The 20,917-nt window shown below is 40.6% G+C and overlaps 1 protein-coding gene across 1 annotated transcript in view; it reads right to left on the bottom strand.

Moving 5' to 3' along the window:
* Positions 1-20,350, bottom strand: part of CSRNP3 (cysteine and serine rich nuclear protein 3) — a 68,461-nt gene extending 48,111 nt beyond the window's left edge. Inside the window, exon 1 of the mRNA XM_024200195.1 lies at positions 20,303-20,350. The gene's annotated coding sequence lies outside the window, so the exon portion shown is untranslated. The remainder of the gene's footprint in view (positions 1-20,302) is intronic.
* Between the last annotated feature and the right edge of the window lie 567 nt (positions 20,351-20,917).

Raw genomic sequence — 20,917 nt, 5'->3', positions numbered from 1 at the left:
AAAAAAAAAAAAAAAAAAAAAAAAAAAAAAAAGCCGCGATCTAAAAAAAGCCGCGATCGCGATCTGCGACAGCAATTCAGCGGGAGGTCCTTCACTCCCAGGCGGAGTGAGGGACCGTCCGCCGAATTGCCGCCGAATACCTGGAACTGCCGCCCCTGTCCGGAACGGCCGCCCCAAGCACCTGCTTGAGAAGCTGGTGCCTGGAGCCGGCCCTGGGAGGGGGACACCCTGACATTAGCCCCCCTCTTCCTTACCTTCCCCCCGCACAGCAAGCAGGAGTCTCGGGGAGCAGCTCCAAGGCAGAGGGCAGGAGCAGCACATGGCAGTGGGGGGAGGGACAGCTGCAATTGCTAGCCTGCTGGGTGGCTGCAGCACAGGGAACTTAGGGGAGCGGGGAGCTGATAGGGGGGCTGCTGGTCCACCCTGGTTCCAAGCCCCCACCAGCTAGCTGCACCGGGCTGCTCTTCCTGCAAGCAGTAGACAAAGCAGGCGGCTGCCAAACGATGTTAGAAGGGAGCATTGCACAACTTTAAACAAGCATGTTTCCTAATTGATCAGCAACGTAACAACGAAACAACGTTAACGGGGACGACTTTAAGTGAGGAGTTACTGTACACAGGAAACAGACCCTCCTCGTCAAAGGACCAGGAACTTATGAATTTCCATGTCCTGTTTTTTCAGTGTGGAGAGCTGATCATGACAGCTCCACACTCCAAATGCACTCCAGCCTGGAGTACACAGAAGGTGGTGGATCTTCTTGGTCTGTGGAGAGAAGAGGCTATGCAGGCACAGCTCCGATTCAGCCATAGAAACATAGACATCTATGAGCAGATCGCATGGGGCATGGAAAAGAAGAGCTACATCGGGGACACTCAGCAGCGCTAAGTGAAAATCAAGGAACTGCAGCAGGCGTACCAGAAGGCAAGGGAGGCGAACAGCAACTCTGGTGCACCACCGCAGACATGCTGCTTCTACAAGGAGGTGCATGAGATTCTCAGTGGCAACCCCACCACAAACTCCAAGAGCAGCATGGATACCTCTGAGGAGTCACAGTCCCGGGCCAGCACAGGCAACACTGAGGAGGTTGTCTTGGATGAGGAAGAGGAGGAGAATGTGATTCCATTCGCCCAGAGAGTCAGGAGCTGTTTGTAACCCTGGAGCAGTCCACCCAGTTGCAGAACAGCTTTGCAGCCGAGTGTGACGTTGGGGAAGGAACCTCTGGTGATTATGCAATTCCAAGTAATATTTTGGGGTCACATGTTCTTATAGTCTATTTTTAACTAAAATTAACAAGGTGAGGTAGAGAGTGGCTATCTGCTTCCCAGTGGCTGCAGCAGCTAGGCAGAGGTTGCCCCATGAAAGAGATTGTTTATGTATGCAGGGATGGCTCGGGAATTCTCCATAGAGATCCCCAGAAAACTTTCATAGAGGTACTCTGCAATCCATTGCAGAAGGTTTCTGTGGAGGGCTGCCTTATTTCTTCTACCACGGTAGGACACTTTCCCATGCCACTCAATTATTAATTCGTCTGGAATCGTCAAAGTACATAGCATGGCAGCATAAGGACCCAGTCTGTACTTGGACGCTTGCCGAATCTGTTCCTTTGCCACCTCTGGTACCCTCAGGAGAGTGATATCAGCTAGGATCACCTAGGGGAAAACGGTGGTAGTCTTCACTCTAAGTGGTTGGACCACAAACAATAGTGCCTGTGTGCTCTCCCCATTGTGATTTTCTGCCCCTTTACCCACGGGTTCCAAAATATGGCTGTAATTTGGGTGACAGTGGTCGGGGCTGACCTTAGTAACTGCAAGCCTCAGGCAACAGCTAGCAGCAGCAGCACCAGGGAGGTTGGGGGGAAAAGGATATTTTGTGGTGCCCACTTGCCACTGCAAGCACGACGCTCCCCTCACCCCCCGCACAGCCTCTCCCAATGCTTGCAGTTTGGAAGGGTGAACACTACTCCCCGATCTCTAGACAATGTCCATGTTACAAAGGGGAGGTGGCATGGCCCTCTGCCCACCTCTGGTCCCATCACAGGTTGCCCACCCAATGCTGTTGATGGTCCAGTGCCCATGCCCCAGGGCCATACTCACCATTGGACAGCAAACCAGTTCAATCAATACCTTGTGTAAATGAAAATGTTCTGCCTTAAACTTCTTTGAAATAAGGGGAGTGATTTTTATATCGCAACTTTCCACTAGACCTTGGATCTGCACTGACAATGGTTGCTTTGTGCTTTCCATGGCTTACAGCTGCAAGTGTGGCCTTCAGCTCTTCCTCCACACTGGGGGAGAGGTTGTCCCAGATTAGAAAAAGGCAAAAGAAACTGCATGATGATATGTTTAATGAGATTATGAATGCCCCTGGGACAGCAAGCACTGAGCAGAGAGCATGGAGGATTTCTCTGAAAAACTGGACATCGACATTGTGAGCAGGAGACCAACCCAGGAGAATGAGCAGGAGATGTTGGGGATTCTGAAGGACCAAACAGGCACGTAGAGGCATCTGGCTGACCTTCAGGAGAAACAACTTGAGGCTAGACTCCCTCTGCAGCCCCTGCAGAATGTCATTCCAACATCGACATATTTCCCCTCCCCTCTACCAAACCTTCAGGAGGCAAGGGGGGGAAATGCAATATCTCTTTCACGCAACCCCAGGGAAGGGTCCTAAGAATAAAAGCCGCACATATGACGATGTGTGACAGGCAAGACCACTGTGCTTTTAAAGACAAGATCAATGTGTGTTTCCACTCACAATTTTATTCCACTGTATGTCCAAGGTTAAATTCTTATTGTGATCTTTTAGTTTCAGTATGTTTGTTCAATAAAAGTCCATGTCTTGAGAATGAAATCATCTTTATTAATTTAAAATGGTGGGTAGGGAAGGACAAGGAAACTGAGGCAATGTCAGGATGTTCTGGAGACAAAAACCCAGCAGTCACACCAAGGTTCACACTATGGGAAGGCGCAATACAGAGAAGCAGCACACAGTACTCTAAGTCATTACTGAAATGGATTTTCAAAGCCTCCCTGAGATGCAATGCTCCATGCTGAGCTCTTCTTATAGCCCTGGTATCTGGCTGCTCAAAATTAGCCCCACCCCTGTGGAAACTTCTCTCCCTTTGACTCACAGATATTATGAGGCACACAGCAGGCAGCTATAACCATGGGGCTAATGCACCAACGACCCTTTAAATGGCCAAAGGCACATTCAGCCACCATTTTGCACTAGCTGAGCCTATTGTTGAACCGATCCTTGCTGCTGTCCAAATCTTCAGTGTACGGCTTCATGAGTTATGGGAGGGGTAGGCTGGGTCTCCCAGGATCACTACTGGCATTTCAACCTCACCAATGGTTATTCTGTGTTCAGGAAAGAAAGTCCCTCCTTGTAGCTTTCTGAACAGACCTGTGTTCTTAAAGATGAATGCGACATGCACATTCCCTGATCATCCCACATGGATGTTGGTAAAACGCCCCCAGTGATCCACCAGTACTTGCAGCACCATTGTAAAGTATCCCTTTCTGTTTATGTACTCTTTGGCAAGGTGGCCTGGTGCCAAGGAATATAGGTGCCATCACCCCACCGCAGTTAGGGAACCCCAATGCAGCAAAACCATTCAGTATCTCCTGCACATTGCCCAGAGTCACAACCCTTCTTAGCAAAAGGAGATTAATGTCCCTGCATACTTGGATCACAACATCCTGCATGGTAGATTTACCGGTCTCCAAATTGATTCCTCACTGACCAATAGCAGTTTGGCATTGCAAGCTTCCACACAGTGATCGCCACTCGCTTCTCCACTGTCAGAGCAGGTCTCCACCATGTTCAGCTGCTGCGGGACTGCCAGCAGCAACCGGGAATTGTTTCATTCTATGGCTTCCAGCAGGGCTGCTTGAAGGACATTGAAATGTTCCATGCGGCAGCTCCTCTCACGACTTTGGAACTACTGCAGGATAAGGTGCAGTGAAACACACCCAACATAGCTTACATAATGCTCTTTGCTTGCTATGCAATGCTACCTCATCCTAGAAATTGGTTTTCACCTGAAGCATGAGACTAGAGTACCTTTAAAGAACATAAGAACAGCCATATTGGCTCAAACCATAGGTCCATCTAGCCATATCCTGTCTTCCGACAGTAGCCAATGCCAGGTGCCCCAGAGGGAATAAACGGAACAGGTAATTATCAAGTGATCCAGCACCTGTCGCCCATTCCCAGCTTCTGGCAAACAGAGGCTAGGGACACCATCCCTGCCCATCCTGGCTAATAGCCATTGATGGACCTATCCTCCATGAATGTATCTAGTTCTTTTTTGAACCCTGTTATAGTCTTGGCCTTCAACACATCCTCTGGCAAGGAGTTCCTCAGTTGACTTTGCATTGTGTGAAAAAATACTTATTTTGTTTGTTTTAAACCTGCTGCCTATTAATTTCATTTGGTGACCCCTAGTTCTCGTGTTATGAGAAGGAGTAAATAATACTTCCTTATTTACTTTCTCCACACCAGTCATGATTTTATAGACCTCTATCATATTCCCCGCTTAGTCGTCTCTTTTCCAATCTGAAAAGTCACAGTTTTATTAATCTCTCCTCATACGGCAGCCGTTCCATACCCCTAATCGTTTTTGTTGCCCTTTTCTGAAACTTTTCCAAGTCCAATATATCTTTTTTCAGATGGGGCAACCAGATCTGCATGCAGTATTCAAGACGCGGGCGTACCATGGATTTATATAGAGGCAATATGATATTTTCTGTCTTATCTATCCCTTTTTTAATGATTCCCAACATTCTGTTTGCTTTTTTGACTGCCACTGCACATTGAGTGGATGTTTTCAGAGAACTATCCACAATGACTCCAAGATTCTTTCTTGAGTGGTAACAGCTAATTTAGACCCCATCATTTTATATGTATAATTGGGATTATGTTTTCCAATGTGCATTACTTTGCATTTATCAACATTGAATTTCATCTGCCATTTTGTGGCCCAGTCACCCAGTTTTGATAGATCCTTTTGTAGCTCTTCACAGTCTGCCTGGGACTTAACTAGCCTGAGCAGTTTTGTATCGTCTGAAAATTTTCCCACCTCACTGTTTACCCCTTTTTCCAGATCATTTATGAATATGTAAAATAGGACTCGGCTCAGTACAGACCCCTGGGGGACATCACTATTTACCTCTCTCCATTCTGAAAACTGACCATTTATTCCTACCCTTTGTTTCCTATCTTTTAACCAGTTACCAATCCATGAGAGAACCTTCCCTCTTATCCCATGACTGCTTTCTTTGCTTAAGAGCCTTTGGTGAGGGACCTTGTCAAAGGCTTTCTGAAAATCTAAATACACTATATCCACTGGATCCCCCTTGTTGACATGCTTGTTGACCCCCTCAAATAATTCTGTTAGATTGGTGAGGCATGATTTCCCTTTACAAAAACCATGTTGGCTGTTCCCCAACAAATTAGTTCATCTATGTGTCTTACAATTTTGTTCTTTACTATAGTTTCAACCAGTATGCCTGGTACTGAAGTCAAGTTTACCGGCCTTAATTGCCAGGGTCTCCTCTGGAGCCCTTTTTAAACATTGGCATCACATTAGCTATCCTCCAGTCATTTGGTACAGAAGCTGATTTAAATGATAGGTTACAGACGACAGTTAGTAGTCCTACAATTTCACATTTGAGTTCCTTCAGAACTTTTGGTGAATACCATCTGGTCCTGGTGACTTATTACTCCATGAGCATTTCACAGTCACTATCACCATCCTGGTCAGGTAGTCTGTAATATATCCCTACTGCTATATTCTTATTATTCAAGCATTGAATTACTATCCATAGAGATTCTAGGGTACAGTTTGGTTCATTTAATATTTTTACTTTGATTCTATGCTCTCTTTCACATATAGTGCCACTTCCCCACCAGCACGACCTGTTCTGTCCTTCCAATATATTTTGTACCCTGGGTATTACTGTCCCATTGATTATCCTCATTACATCAAGTTTCGGTGATGCCTATTATATCAATATCCTCATTTAATATGAGGCACTCTAGTTCACCCATCTTATTATTTAGAGTTCTAGCATTGGTATATAAGCACTTTAAAAACTTGTCACTTTTTAGCTGTCTGCCATTACATGATGTAATTGAATGGGGCTTTTTTTGCATTTGACTGTTTCTCATCAGATCCTACCTGTATTTTATATTCTTCCATCCTCTCCTCCTTATTAGGACATAGGGAATCTCCATTTATAGATCCGCCCCTAAAGGATGTCCGAACCGCGTGCTCTTCTGCACCTATCGGCTTTCCCCAGCCCTTAGTTTAAAAACTGCTCTACGACCTTTTTAATTTTAAGCACCAGCAATCTGGTTCCATTTTGGTTTAAGTGGAGCCCATCCTTCCAGTATAGTCTCTCCCTTTCCCAAGTTTCCCCAGTTCCTAATAAATCTAAACCCCTCCTCCCTACACTATCATCCCATCCATACATTGAGACCCTGCAGTTCTGCCTGTCTAACTGGCCCTGAACGTGGAACTAGAAGCATTTCAGAGAATGCTACCATGGAGGTCCTGGACTTCCATTTCTTACCTAGCAGCCTAAATTTGTCCTCCAGGACCTCTCTCCTATCCTTCCCTATGTCATTGGTACCTACATGTACCACGACCACTGACTCCTCCCCAGCACTACACAGAAGCCTATCTAGATGTCTCGAGAGATCTGCAACCTTCACACCAGGCAGGCAAGTCACCATTCAGTTCTCCTGGTCATTGGAAACCCAGCTATCTATGTTTCTAATGATCGAATCGCCCATTACTAATACCTGTCTCTTCCTAATAACTGGAGTTCCCTCCCCCCCGAGAGGTATCCTCAGTGTGAGAGGATACCACAACATCATCTGGAAGGAGGCTACCAACTATGGGATCATTTCCCTCTGCTCCAGTTGGATGTTCTCCTTCCCTGAATCAACTAAGCATTTGATTCAATGGCCTCCTAAGGCAGCTAATTCCATAGTACTTTATAAAATAAAAAATGACCTTTCAATTACAGCATATCACATCAACAGAGCCTTCAAAGCCCTTACAATGTCCACCCTCTGACAGTATTTTGCATCGTAACCATAATACAGCGGATGCCCAAGACTTCCACTGAAACTGTACTGCATTTGGAAAATCTTTAGTATTGTTACATTACAAAACATAGGAATTTAGTTAATTCCTAACCAGTGGTACCCTACATAGAACTAATGAGAGCTATATCCAAGACACCCAATCTGGCAGTTTTATTCAGAAGAAAATGATCCCAGATAAATTTGATAACAGTATAAAAGAAAGTTTGAAAACAAAGCAGCTGTATTAAATAATAGTATCTCCACAGTAACATTTACTGCCTTGTTCATTTTATAATTCTTTTTCTAAAACACTGATTTTGTTTTGCTTTGATAAAAGTTAATTGAAATCCCTGATCAACTTGAAATAAATGTGTTATCCATAACTTCCTTACCCAAGTCTGTAGAAGATTAGATTTGTATATAACATACAGTTACCATATAATCATTATTACAATTTAAAATAATTAGTTGGCACTTTCCCCTGGAAGAAAATATATATTTAAGCAAAGCTAGACTTAATTCAAAGAAAAAAAGAATTAAAAATGTAGGTTAAAGGGCTGCAGAGTGGCAGATGTATGTTACATTTGCTTTTCAAAAAAATGTCAAACTCTTGTGACTGTAAAGCTATAGAGAACAAGCAGTTAGTGGGAGAATGGGAGGAAAATATTAAGGAGGAAATCAGGAGAAATAGACACAGAAGCAGGCTAAAAGTCAAGCCAAGGGTAAAGATATAAATTACCACTGCCTCTGGCAATTATGCTGGCCATTCTGGACTCTAAATATGCTTAACTAGAAAGGAGAACATAAGGAACTTCCTCTTCTAGTCTTTCATTTTCTTTTCACTCACATCACCTTTGCATAGGTTGTACTCCACAGAAGTCTGTTCATACGTGTTTAAAATCCTGATGGCTAAATTCAAGTAGTTAAGAATTCAAGCAGGGGATTACTTCGGTGCCAAGGAATGTTTGTACTCTGCCAAATTTAAACCATTCAGGTTGATATTTACCACACTGGGTGTCTGCCTCAAGCTTAATTTTGGGGGGGGGGGGAGGGGAGAGGGGAGGAAGTTTCAGCTACAACGGTTCAACCATTTCCAAGATCAAGGTTAGGGAAAAAGTTGTTTTGCCCATAATTTAAGGAAAAAAACCTTACAATTGTTTCATTATAAAGCTCTAGGACTTCATGCTTTGCAGCAGGGACTTGAAATTTGGCAGGGACATCTCCCTGGTGTCAAGGATGTGTCTTTTGCTGTTGATGTGAAAATTCACCCCCTTTGGCCAAGTTATAAGCCTCTGAAAAACTGCAGTTTGCACATGCTTACTAGAGAATTGTTAGAGTTTGGCAGCTGAATTCTCTGAAGATTCTGTCTGCACTGAGCATGTTCCATCTCCTCACAGCTCCTAAGTGCTGATCCCCACAGAGCAACTGAGCATGCTCCATTCTGTGACTGCAGACAGACCTTCCCTGTAAGGGGGACTCTGGTGTGAGGTACCAGAACAGTGTCTCTTGTGCTTTCAATTCTCCCACTACTGGCATCTGAGAAGTGAAGAAGAGAAGGATGTGGCCTGACTTAAATGCAGAGGAGCAAGAAACAGTGGCAGGAAAGGGAAAAAATGTAAAATGTGAAGAGAGGCAGCGCTCAGGATGGATGGGATGATTAGGAGCAGGAGTGGGGAGAAGGGACAAGCACAGAGGGAAGTAAAAGATGGGGACGGGGTAGGAACATGAAGGAAAAGGGAGGAGAGGAGCAGGATATGGCACTGGAAGAAGGGAAATGACGACAAGAGCCAGGGAAGGGGGAACAGGGGCAGGGGCTGAAGGGTCAGGGGTGGCAGGAGTCAGATGTAAGACAGTAGTGGGATTGGGAACAGAGGAGACAGGAGGGGGAGATAATAGTGGGGGGAGAACAAGGGCAGGAGCTGGAGAGAAGGGATTCAGAGCAAAAGGGGACAAGGAGAGGATTAATGGTTTATAAAAATGAGGAGTCCGGTGGCACCTTAAAGACTAACAGATTTATTTATTATTTATTTTATTAATGGTTTATGACCACTTGGGAATACTCCCCTACGGATCCTGGAATTCAACACAGGAGTCCCGAGTCTCAACATTCACTGTTTGACAAATAGGCATGAAGCTCACTGGCAAAATGCATCTCCACCCTCCTCTAGAGGCAGGTCCATATAGAACAGTGGTCCTCAAACTTTTGTACTGGTGACCCCTTTCACATAGCAAGCCTCTGAGTGCGACCCCCTTATAAATTAAAAACACTTTTTAATATATTTAACACTATTATAAATGCTGGAGGCAAAGCAGGGTTTGGGGTGGAGACTGAAAGCTCACGATCCCCCCATGTAATAACCTCGTGACCCCCTGAGGGTTCCCGACCCCCAGTTTGAGAACCCCGATATAGAAGATAAACTGGAAAGTGTGTAGTGAATGCAGAAGGGGATTGCAGTAAGATAAAGGATAGCCTTGTAGTTAAGGCAGTTTAATGTCATCCTGCAGAATTTGATTCTACACCTCCCCCGCCCACTCCTTATAGAGTTCCCATGTGATGATGAACAAGTCACAAACTAAACTTTTCAGAGGTGTTTCTTATTTTCTGAATACTGAACTTGAGACACCTGGGGGCTGATTTGCAGAAGTGCTCAGCATTCACAACTGGAACATAGGTCAATGGGAGCTCTGGTCTGAACATATAAAGTGCTATAAAATGCAAAGTTCTCTGAAAAATCAGGGCCCAGATGTCTCAAATTGAGCACTCAAAATTAATCAAGACTTTTGACAATTTCCCCCTTAATCTCTGCCTCAGTGCCCATATGTAAAATGGGGATACCACCACCTCACCTTTTGGGGCTGTTGTGAAAATAAATTAATTAGTTGTAAAGCACTGAGATGCTATGATGATAGCATCATAGAAAAACCCAGGAAGAAATTAATATTTCTGTATTCAGTGTAGGATTTATATGGTGCACAATAAATAATGCATGGGATTACAGGTTGAAAGATGAAGATAAAGAGAAATATGGAATAGCAACCCATTCAGTGAGCACCAACCTTTCTGTTCACTGAATGAGGCAGGTGGAAAAAATAGCACGTGATCATGTAAATAAAGATGGTATCATAATGAATATGCAGAAAGGAGCTGAATTAAGATAGCATCGGCCAGCTTAATTCTGGCATTTCTTAACTTCTGAGAGCATGACCTTGCAACTTTAATTGTCTTTTAAAATAGATTTTTGGATGTAGTATTATATAATTTCAGTATATATACATTTAATATATACATTATTTAAAGGGCCTAAATGGATTTTGTTCTGGCAACTTGTAATGCATGTATCTTGAAAATGAGCTTTTATTTTTTGTGTACCGTATCTTTAAATTCCTAAGAGCTGTCTCTTTGCACAGACAGCAGACATTGTGCGCTCAGAGCTGCTGCAATCTGTTAGAGAGGATATACACTCTGGGTGTTTTCTCATGAAACTTTTGTTTGTTCTTTGTTTTCCTTAATTTAAAATACTATATACTTTAAACTGATAATGTGGTTTTTTCTCTTTGTGTTTTGAAATATAAGGGCAATGAAGTTAGTTTTCTTAAACAAAGGAAAAGGTCATCTTCTGAAATACTAAAACCTAACATTTGTATCTTTGTACAAATTGTTAAATAGACAAGAACACTGATATAGCCCAGTTCTCTAGTACATAGGGCAGACCTGTCCATATTTTTTGAGACAGAGAAGAAATATTCCGCACAGTTATTATTACATATTTGGTCAGTGGTCACTGTTTCTTTAGTAGCTCTACTATGACTTGTAGGGTTGTCTTGGATGATGTCCTACTGGGAAATTATATGGGTTAGCCACCAAAAATGGAAGAGATGAAATAGTAGCTCAGAGATACATTATGAATTGTTCTTGTCCTTAGCAGAAATATTTGAGGAATGGTATCTGAACCAAAAGAATTATTTTCAGGTTCCACATAAACAAATCTAAAATTATCAGTAGGGGGTTGATTTTGCATGAGGCCAAACTACTACGCATCTTGCAAAATTGAGGTATGGATCCAGAAATCAACTGTTAGAAGGCATTTCCATTCAGGATTTTGGACTACATTCCTCTGAAATGCCAAGCAATGATTGAGGAAAATGCTAGGCATGATTTTGTGAACAGAAGTAACTGGAAACTGGAGTTCAAAACTTTAGAATACACACACACTTCTATCAGTAGAGAGGAAGTATTATTATTTACCTCTAAATCTGAGAAAAGTTATTTTTCCAACTAGAGCTTACCATATTAAACAGCAATTAGTAAAAAGATATTTAAGTGAATGGGGTTAGTTTGTCCTCAGAGGATGAATCCAATAAAAACTATTCATAATGGAAAATATAATGTTTTAAGTCTACTGGAAGATCATGAGGTTTTTTTTTTAATAGGTTCAAAATTTAAAAGTGGCTTTATGTGCACAAGTTTTCATGCCCAAATCAAAGACAACATACAACCAACATGTAATATTCCAACTCTCAGTTTTATCGCCAACCCAAAATGTTCAAGAATCATGAGTCCAGACCCCAAAAATCATGAGTGGCTTAAAAATAGAAGGTTTTAAAATTAATAAACGTTGAGTTCTTTTTATTTGCCTTCCGTTTTTTTTTTTTAAACTTTTAGGGTGCACTTACTTCGCATGTTCAAACTTTTCTCTGCAACCACAAAGGCTGAAAAGTTATTTTTTAAATGAAGGCTGTGAGTTTCATGCAATAGCATAATTTCATCAGCTCAGGCTTTAAGAAAAAGACTAAAAATCACAAGAGTTAACAACACTGGGTTTATCTGAAACTATTACTGAAAATAAGCCTCCCCTTGTGTATTAAACATATGATGTTTAGTGACTCTTCTAACTATACAAAAATCACCAGCGCAATTTAAGTTTCAAATTAAAAAAAAAACATTTTATCAGCTACATTAAGGTTTCAAATGGTAGCATAATGAATTGTTATATTTAGTGACTACAGCCTCTTGAGTTGATTTGGGCTACGGGACTCACAGATTAATGAGATGACCCTCAGGTTTCAGGGGTAAGATGTAGTGTATGCATCTGTTTTAATATCCCATGACTGCCAGAAAAGTTACTGTATAGAAAGGAGAGTAAAATTCCCATTTTGACATGCAACTGCATGTACAAACAGGGGTATTTGCCTGATGTGCATGTGCAAAGTTAGAGACCAGGATGAGATTGACTTAGAAGTACTGTAGACCCAAATTGTTTTGAACGTGAATGTTGAGGAGATCCTCCTTGTTGCAATAAAGAGCAAAATCTTACATTTGTAGCTCAAATGAGCTGGCAGCTCGAAAATGAAATGTCTTACAATCCTTTTCACTGTGTTTTAAAACTCAAAGCTGAAAACCTTTTCAGAGGGCTTACAGAGGAGGCTCAGTTTGAATAAGAAGTGTGCATTCACCCAATTCCTAAAAGACAGTGTTTTCACCAGGGATGAATAGAAACTAAACAGCTAACCCATTTCCTACTGTGCTAGCTGACTTATAACTGCTTTATGACCGTCCAACATCATCTTATTCAGAGGAGTCTGCTGGGACAAAATTAATTATCTACACCATGTCATGGTGAAAAGCATTACTGTGGAAGTATGTAGGGTACTCTTGGAAGGATTAGATATTTTATTGGTAAGTGTCGGTAAACACTGATTTCACTGTACATACACAAGTTAAAAAATATTTCCATTGATAATAGCTGAAATTTACATATAGGCAAAGAAAAAAATGCTGCTTGAGAAGTTCAGAGTTGATTTAAGGATATTTACTTTGTATGTTTTGACTTGTGATGTTGACAATTTGTGTTTTAATGGTTATAAAACTTTAACTTTTTGAATCTTAATCTCTGCTGTTATTAAATAATTGTCTGACTTCTTTTGTCTCACCCCCCCCCTCATAATTTCCCAAAACTGAGAAAATTTAAATTGATAAAAAAATTTAAAATGCTTAAAACGCTTACTTTTGTGCAACTATGCAAATTTAAATAAAATAAAAAGCTTAAAAATAATATTTATTGAAATTATGAAAAATAAAATTCTGTCATGCCAAGTTATAGAAGCTGTACTTTTAAGTCTCTCACTAGATATTTTGTTCATATTTATTTTTCTGTATTCTCTCTCTCAAATTCCCATGTCAATTTTACCTTTAAAGGGCTCAACTTTGTCATGCATGTTAGATAGTCTGTAATTTTCATGTTTCATTTTGCTTTTACAAAGAAACATCTATGACAAGAAATGCGATTCCCATATGACAAGTAATGTGTTTGTGGGAGGATGTGATGATAAGCAGTTGAATCAACTTAACTGAAAGCCACAAAGTTAAACCCTGGGCTGATTTGGAAGTTAATAACCAGCAGGAGCTTCGCAATGATTCTGGCAACACAAAAGAGCACATGAATGGAATTTCTGTGAGAACTTTAATTTCCCAAGGGGTCATGAGATTCCCCCCTCTCCCAAGAAAATATTTTGAAAATACAGAGGGTTACTTTTAGATTATAGCGATCAGGTGTCAAACCTCACATTGGAAAGGGTATCTTTGATTTTGTCATTTGCACTAATGAAGTGAAAAAGATTTAAAAAAAGAAACTGGCACAAGACAAAGCTTACTGCTTTGACTTTCTTTTATTATAGTCCATGACTTTTTCCCTTTTCACCATGACTCTCAAGTAATTGTTCCTTGAAAGTCTGCCATGACTACAATTTCTCTGTGGATGTGAAAAGTAAAAAACAATTATTTCTATTTTTCTTTATTTGTAAAGAAATGAAATTTGCTAAGAAGCGCTATCCCACAGCCAAAGAAACAGAAAATGTTTGCAATCAATCAAAACTGATTTTTTAAAAATATTTGTGTTCTTTTAAAAAGTTAGACAGCACTATTTATTTCTAAAAAGAAAATTAATCTAAAATAATTATCTAAAAATCACAGAACCGTAACCAGATATGTTAAGCTTTGAAAACTGCCTTTCCTATTAAAGGAATAATCTCCTCCCACAGAGAAACCCACAGCTGGGCCAGCAAGAACTCACAGAGCTTCCAAGAATTAAGGTTACACAGTGGGTAGTATGTAGAGGCTCCAAAGTCCCGAGGATCCTGGGGATCTGCTCAAAAATGCAGCCCCAGTCAAATGCTGAACTAGTCAGCAATATGGAGGCTGGGGCCCGCTGTGCTACTCTTCTGGCCCCTTTTCTTCCCGATAACCAGGGCCAGATCTACCTTTTTTGCCGTCCCAAGCAGCGAAGGAAAAAAAAAGCTGTTTCCGTCGTGCCGCCGCCGCCGGAACCAGAGAAGGAGCTGCCGCCGTCATGCCGCCGCCGAGGGAATCGCCGGAGGAGCTGCCACCGGCGTGCCGCCAAAGAGGGGATCGCCGGAGGAGCTGCCGCCCTAAGGCCACCCGGGAAGCCGCCCTTTCCCGTTTGCCGCCCCAGGCACATGCTTGCTAGGCTGGTGCCTAGAGCTGGCCCTGCCGATAACACAACTCATTTTCTGACTCCCTGTTTGCTGTGTGGCAGCAGAGGCAATGGAGCCTAGTGGGAAGTTCCTGCTGCTTCAATTGGGTAGTACTTTAAGAAGCAACAGCTCTCCATCAGATTTCCACAGTCAATACTCTGGAACTAGCATTCCCTATTTCACACCAGCCAGTAAGGATGATCGACTCCCTAGCTTCTCTGCTTGGGGGAAAGAGACTACAACCCAGCCCCAAATTAAGTCAAGAAACCTAGTTAAAAAGTTTATGAAACGATTTGTGAAACTTAGCTAAACAAGTTGAGTATCTTTTGATGGGTACATCCACATTTCCCTTGTAGATGCCCTCTAACTTACATTTTGGGCATGTTTCATCACAAATTTTATGCTGACCCAGATTTATTTGCCTCTCTTTCTTTTTGCACTGTTTCCTTGTGTAAAACTGGTATGAAGTGATAGGAAAGAGAGAAGCAGACACACTGGAATTACAGCTTTCTTTTGAGGGTAAGAGTGGTGGGAAGAGGTGCAGGGAAGAATTACATCCAAGCCTGGAGTAGGGGGGGAGGGATAGCTCAGTGGTTTGAGCATTGGCCTGCTAAACCCAGGGTTGTGAGTTCAATCCTTAAGGGGGCCACTTAGGGATCTGGGGCAAAATCAGTACTTGGTCCTGCTAGTGAAGGCAGGGGGCTGGACTTGATGATCTTTCAAGGTCCCTTCCAGTTCTAGGAGATAGGATATCTCCAATAATAAATTAATGGCTATTTTCCAGAGTTTGCTTTTTTTTAAATTATTCACAAGTTATGTTAATCATAGGTCTCATTAGTATGATACAGCTATTTTAGGGGAAGTGTGACTCTAAGAGCATCCCAAGTGCAAGAGGTTCACTGGTGTCAGGTAGTGAGTTTCAACTGGCCGGACTAGTTCATTGTACCCCAATTCACTTATGTTATAATCTGTATCTAATAAGCATCATGCAAGGTATCATTGGAAAACCAATATAGAACAGCTTCCATATGTGGAGTGATTACAAAGACTGGGACTGTTCAGCTTGGAAAAGAGAAGGCTAAGGGGGAATATGATAGAGGTCTATAAAATCATGAACAGTATGGAAAAAGTGAATAAGGAAGTGTTGTTTACCCCTCCACATAACACATGAACCAGGGGTCACCTAATGAAAATAACAGTCAGCAAGTTTAAAACTAACATAAGGAAGTACTTCTTCACACAACGCACAGTGAACCTGCAGAACTCCTTGCCAGGGGATCCTGTAAAGTCCAGAAGTATAACAGGACTCAAATAAGAATTAGATAAATTCACGGAAATGGCTATTAGTCAAGATGGTCAGGGACGCAATACTATGCTTTGGGTACCTCTAGAAGCTGGGACTGGACAACAGGGGATGGATCATCTAATAAAGTGTCCTGTTCTGTTTACTCCCATGGAAGCATCTGGCACCGGCCATTGGTCTGACTCAGTATGGTCATTCTTATGTGTTTGAACCAGACAAATCTGGGGAGTGGGTAAACAGCTTTTTTTCCAGACAAAGGAAAGGCTGATGCCTTCATCCAGGTGCAATCACAGACAACTGGCAATCACAGTCAAGAGGACATTCATTGACATATTGGAGGCTGCAGGGGCAAATCAATTTGCATTATAGAAAGCAACAGCAGGGAAGAAACCAGCATAGAACCATCTCCATCAGACTCCATGGCACCTTTCCTCACAACTGTGCCACTGGACATTGAGAATACATTTCAAAAGTTCATTGGACCATAAAACAGGGGCAGAGAACCCCAAGTTATCTTTCACTGAAGATGACAAAGGAACTGAGCACTTTGTGGGAGATCCTGATCACAGCAGGGGTCAGTCATCTTGGTCAAAGGAAGTGTGGTAAAAATCTTACCGTGACCCAATACTGTAGTTTTGTTTAGTCTTAGTCACTAGAAAGTTTTTCACTTTTATATGTTTGTAACCATTTCTGACTTTACCCCTTATACCTGAACTCACTTAAAATCTCTTTTTGATGAAGTAAACTTATTTTACTTTTACTCTAAATCAACCCAGTGCTGTGTTTAACTTGAAGTGATTATTATTTCCAATTAAAACAACAAGCTGCTGTGCTTTTGTCTCCTTAAAGGAGCAATTGACCTTATTACTCCTCTAAATGTTCCAGGAGAGTGCTGGACATTTCAGGACAGATGGTTTGGGGAAATTCAGGACTGGGAGTGTGTTGGGGTCACTTGGCTAGTAATAACCAAAGCTGGTGGAGACCAGAGTGCAGCAGTGGTGTAACAAACAGGCTGCTGGAGTCAGATTTGCTAAATTTAGGTTGCTCAACACAGACACTCAGTGGATGCTTGTCTGCTAGCTGGGAGCATCCGGACAAGGAGCTACAGCAGCAGAGCATTTTAAGGCACGCAGGACAAGTGGTGATACAATCTCTCACAGATGTGGGTTGAACCCTAAAATATGACAGGGAGCAGGAGAAATAAAAGCCACATCATTTTTGCAGGATCCATTTTAACCTGGTACATCATTTTTGCTATTTGTGTATTCTTGTAAATAGGTCATTTTTGTCTTCTAGCTATTTTCAACCATTCTTCAGAACCAAGAGCAACATAGCAGAAGTGAGATAACAATAATGTAAGCTCACTTAGCAAAACTGTTCAAATGGAAACAAAATTGTATAGATTTTATGGTGTTCCGTGATATTTTGCTGAGAGGATGGCACAATTTGTCTCAACTTTGTAACTGGTTCAGAGTGATGACAAAGATAGATGGCTGACAGACAACAAGACAATTTATCTTTCAAAAACCTTTACCAATCTCACAAAAGATTACACCTGTCTCACTTCAGCATGATCTGCCATCTGTTCCTTTAAAGAGATAAGTGCTTAAACTTCAAGGTTCAGTTATTAGAAGTATCTTTTGAGAACAAATAAGAGTTTTATACACAGCAAATTCATTTACTGCTTTGTTAAGGAGAACATGTCCATTTTTGAGGGGGTGAGCCTTCCAACAAGTAGGGACATTCTTCAGTAAATATTATTGCAAACGAAGTGTATTTAAAAATATGGAAAAATGTAATTATGATGCACCTTAAAATTTGGCTTTTAGCCTCTGAATTAATCATGAAACTGTAAATTATTTTTGATTAATCCATCTATCTGACCAAATAAGATAGATAGTTCTAAACAATGGTGGTTTTCTCCTTTTGTTAAATAAACCAGGCCAAATTTCTTGAGGCCATTGGACAAGATTAGATTATTTTCTTGGTTTATGAATACCCAGTCTAAGACATTCTGGGCCAGATACTGACCTCTTGCACATGGTGTACATCATGAATAAAACCACTGAAGTCAATGGTATTACAGTGTAAACAGTAATTGTGATTAGAATCAAACCTCTGTATTCACACTAATGTTGTACTATGGTGAACAAAATATTGTATTCTATCATGATTTTAAAAAAATCTTATTAGCTAGCATTCAAAATATAGATAATCTATTTATCTTTCATTAGGCCCAAATTATTAATGTAGGATGTTTTGGAAACTATCAGAAATTGTCAGCAAAACATGGCACATCTGTGTGCTCTAGTCACAGAACAAAACAAAAACGGAACAAAATCTGAAATCAGTTCTTTCATTTTCTAAGCTAACATCCAGAACAGGAATAAAAGACCCAGTCTATTAGAACATACCACACAACAATTTCTTTAGATTGTATCCAAAGGAAGACTGTTCTGCATCTGTTTCCATATATATAAAGGAGACACATACCCAAATGTTATGATTTCATTAGAACTACGGGGATGCTGTTCTACAGTGATGCTCCTCTTGTAATTTTAGAAGAAGCAGTTAAATTTATGAGTGTATGTTTACTGTAAGTACTTAACAACCTCATAAATCTAATCTTAAAATTTATCAGGTTTGTTTTACACAAATATGGTAATTACATGGCTAGATATAGCTTTATTTTTTCTGTTACTTCTTGTGCAACAGATTCTTTCGATCTTGTACAATAAAATTTGCCAGTGAACAGGGCAGATAACACTCCTATTTGTTCATTAGTATTATGCTTCATATAAAGTGATGGTTGACTATACACAATATATTTTGAGACAGTTCTTTAGAGCATTTTTTCTCATTCAGTTCTGTTCATTAAAATATATGCCCTCCTCCCAAAGATTATTTGAAATGTAAGATGTAGTACAAAAGAGAAAGAAATTTCAGGGCCTGATCCTGCATGGGTTCCAAACTGGCGTTGATAGGCACTCCAGATGTAGATGCTGGGATTTTCAAAGACACCTCAGGGACTCAGGTTCCCAACTTCCACTGAAATTTAATGGGAGTTGGGCATCTACCTTCCTAAAGCATCTTTGAAGATCCTAGTGAAAATGCTTGCAGGATTGGATTCTAAATGATGTATAGGACATATATTTTGATGCTGCAAGGTGCTGATTACTCTGGTCCTGATCCAGGAAAGCACTTAAACAAACACATGACTTTCCTGAGTCAGGGCCAGACTGATAAGAACTTTACAGGATGTGGCACATATTAAGTAAAATTTAGTCAGATATTTTATGAAAAGTTACGTTTCAGGCAGGATTTTCCTCACTTTACTCAGGCAAGTAGATTCTAATCTTGCAGTGCTTAGTCATACAACCACCTTACGCTGGGACCACTGAATAAGGACTACTTGTATGGCTACAGTTTACAAGACAAGAAAGACTCTGTCTGAATCCTATTGAAGCTGACTGAGTCAGGACTGCAGGATTTGGCACTAAATGTTCTGTTAGCATACCACACAAAATTAACCATGAGAGTTCACCTGTTTTTAATCAAAGCAAACATATCAGAGCTCAAAGATAAATTAGAAAGTCATGATAAGTTTAATATGTTAAGATGAAAACAAGGTCTCTGCCCAGAGAATAAATAAATGGTTATCAAGAAACCACTAACAGTCTTTCGAAGTTAAAAAGGGTTTCACTAATAAGGTAGACAGTATAACATAAATAAAATGGCATTTCTCTCTACATTGTATAATTAAAAGCAATATACATATCATACAGAAAACTCTTCCCAAAATTAAGATGTTTGTCTAAGGAAATTTTTAAATTAAAAAAATCTGATTTTATATGAAGCAAAAGAAAACCATGATTTCTTTGATGACTTCACAGCATCTGCACTTAAATTCTATCCATAATAATGATGATGTATACAAGGGAATTCTATATTTTTAAAAGAAATACCAAGAAATTAGAATTTTTTCCCCTAATTTAAAAACAAACAATAAGGTATTAAAAAATTCCTGCCAAACGAGAACCATTCACAGGTACTTTGATTTATTTGTCTTATGATTAAAAAACTACACATCCAGTTAAGGAATGGTTTTCCCTCCCCCCGCTCATCCAAGAGGTTCAAACGGTAAGGAAATATTTTATACATAATTAAATACCATTAAATCAAATTAGAGTGTATTACATTTAACATTTTTAAAACCTTGTTTTTCAAATTAGGAGAAAACCAGAATATATTTAAGGCAACAAAGTATGAGCATTTCACCTGAAAGCAGCACAGCAGAAGAATTACAACTCCAAAGCCAAAGCAACAAATGCAAACCAATTAAAACTTTAAAAAAACTTCATGTATGAATCAAAGCAAATGATGCAGAACATATAATCTTTCAACCCATACCTGTAGACAGTGTACTACAATTGTTGCAGAAAAGCTGTAAGAACTTCCTAACACAGAAAACAAAAAGTCTGCTTCGTTTTATAGCAGCTACAGACTGCTGCAGTATCCAGTATATTTTTTTCAGTCAACTGTTACAGCCTTCCACCAGCCCCGTGACCTTTGAACTCATTTCTCCCCCCTCTGCAGTTAAAGCTACTGTGCTTGTCTCATTTACATAAGGCTGGTGAAGGCCTGCCAGCAACAAAAAGGGAATGCTGGGTAAGAAATTGTAGAGCTGCAGTTCAGCCGGAATACCTGAATCACTGGAGAGGTGGGGGTGGGGAGGAGATGGTGGAGAGAAAAAGCTATTGCCACTACATACTGATTAGTCAAAAGCATATCTCCTATTGTGATTATTAGGAGGCAGATATTTTAATTCAAGTATATTAAGCACCCACCAAAAAACAATCAGTCTGCAGCAGCTAGTTTCCAGGGTGACCAGAACAGTCAAATACTTCATTTAAATACATGTAGAAGGCTGATATGCAAGTGTCAGCAACTACCCTCTGCTTTTTTAAATATAGCTCACCAGATGTTTTATTTTTAAAAGGATCTATTTCAATATTGTATTTTGAA

Source organism: Terrapene carolina, unplaced genomic scaffold (genome assembly GCF_002925995.2).
Source record: "Terrapene carolina triunguis isolate 2854851 unplaced genomic scaffold, T_m_triunguis-2.0 Scaffold62, whole genome shotgun sequence".
Lineage (NCBI taxonomy): Eukaryota > Metazoa > Chordata > Testudines > Emydidae > Terrapene > Terrapene triunguis.
This window is presented reverse-complemented; position numbering and strand designations above follow the sequence as displayed.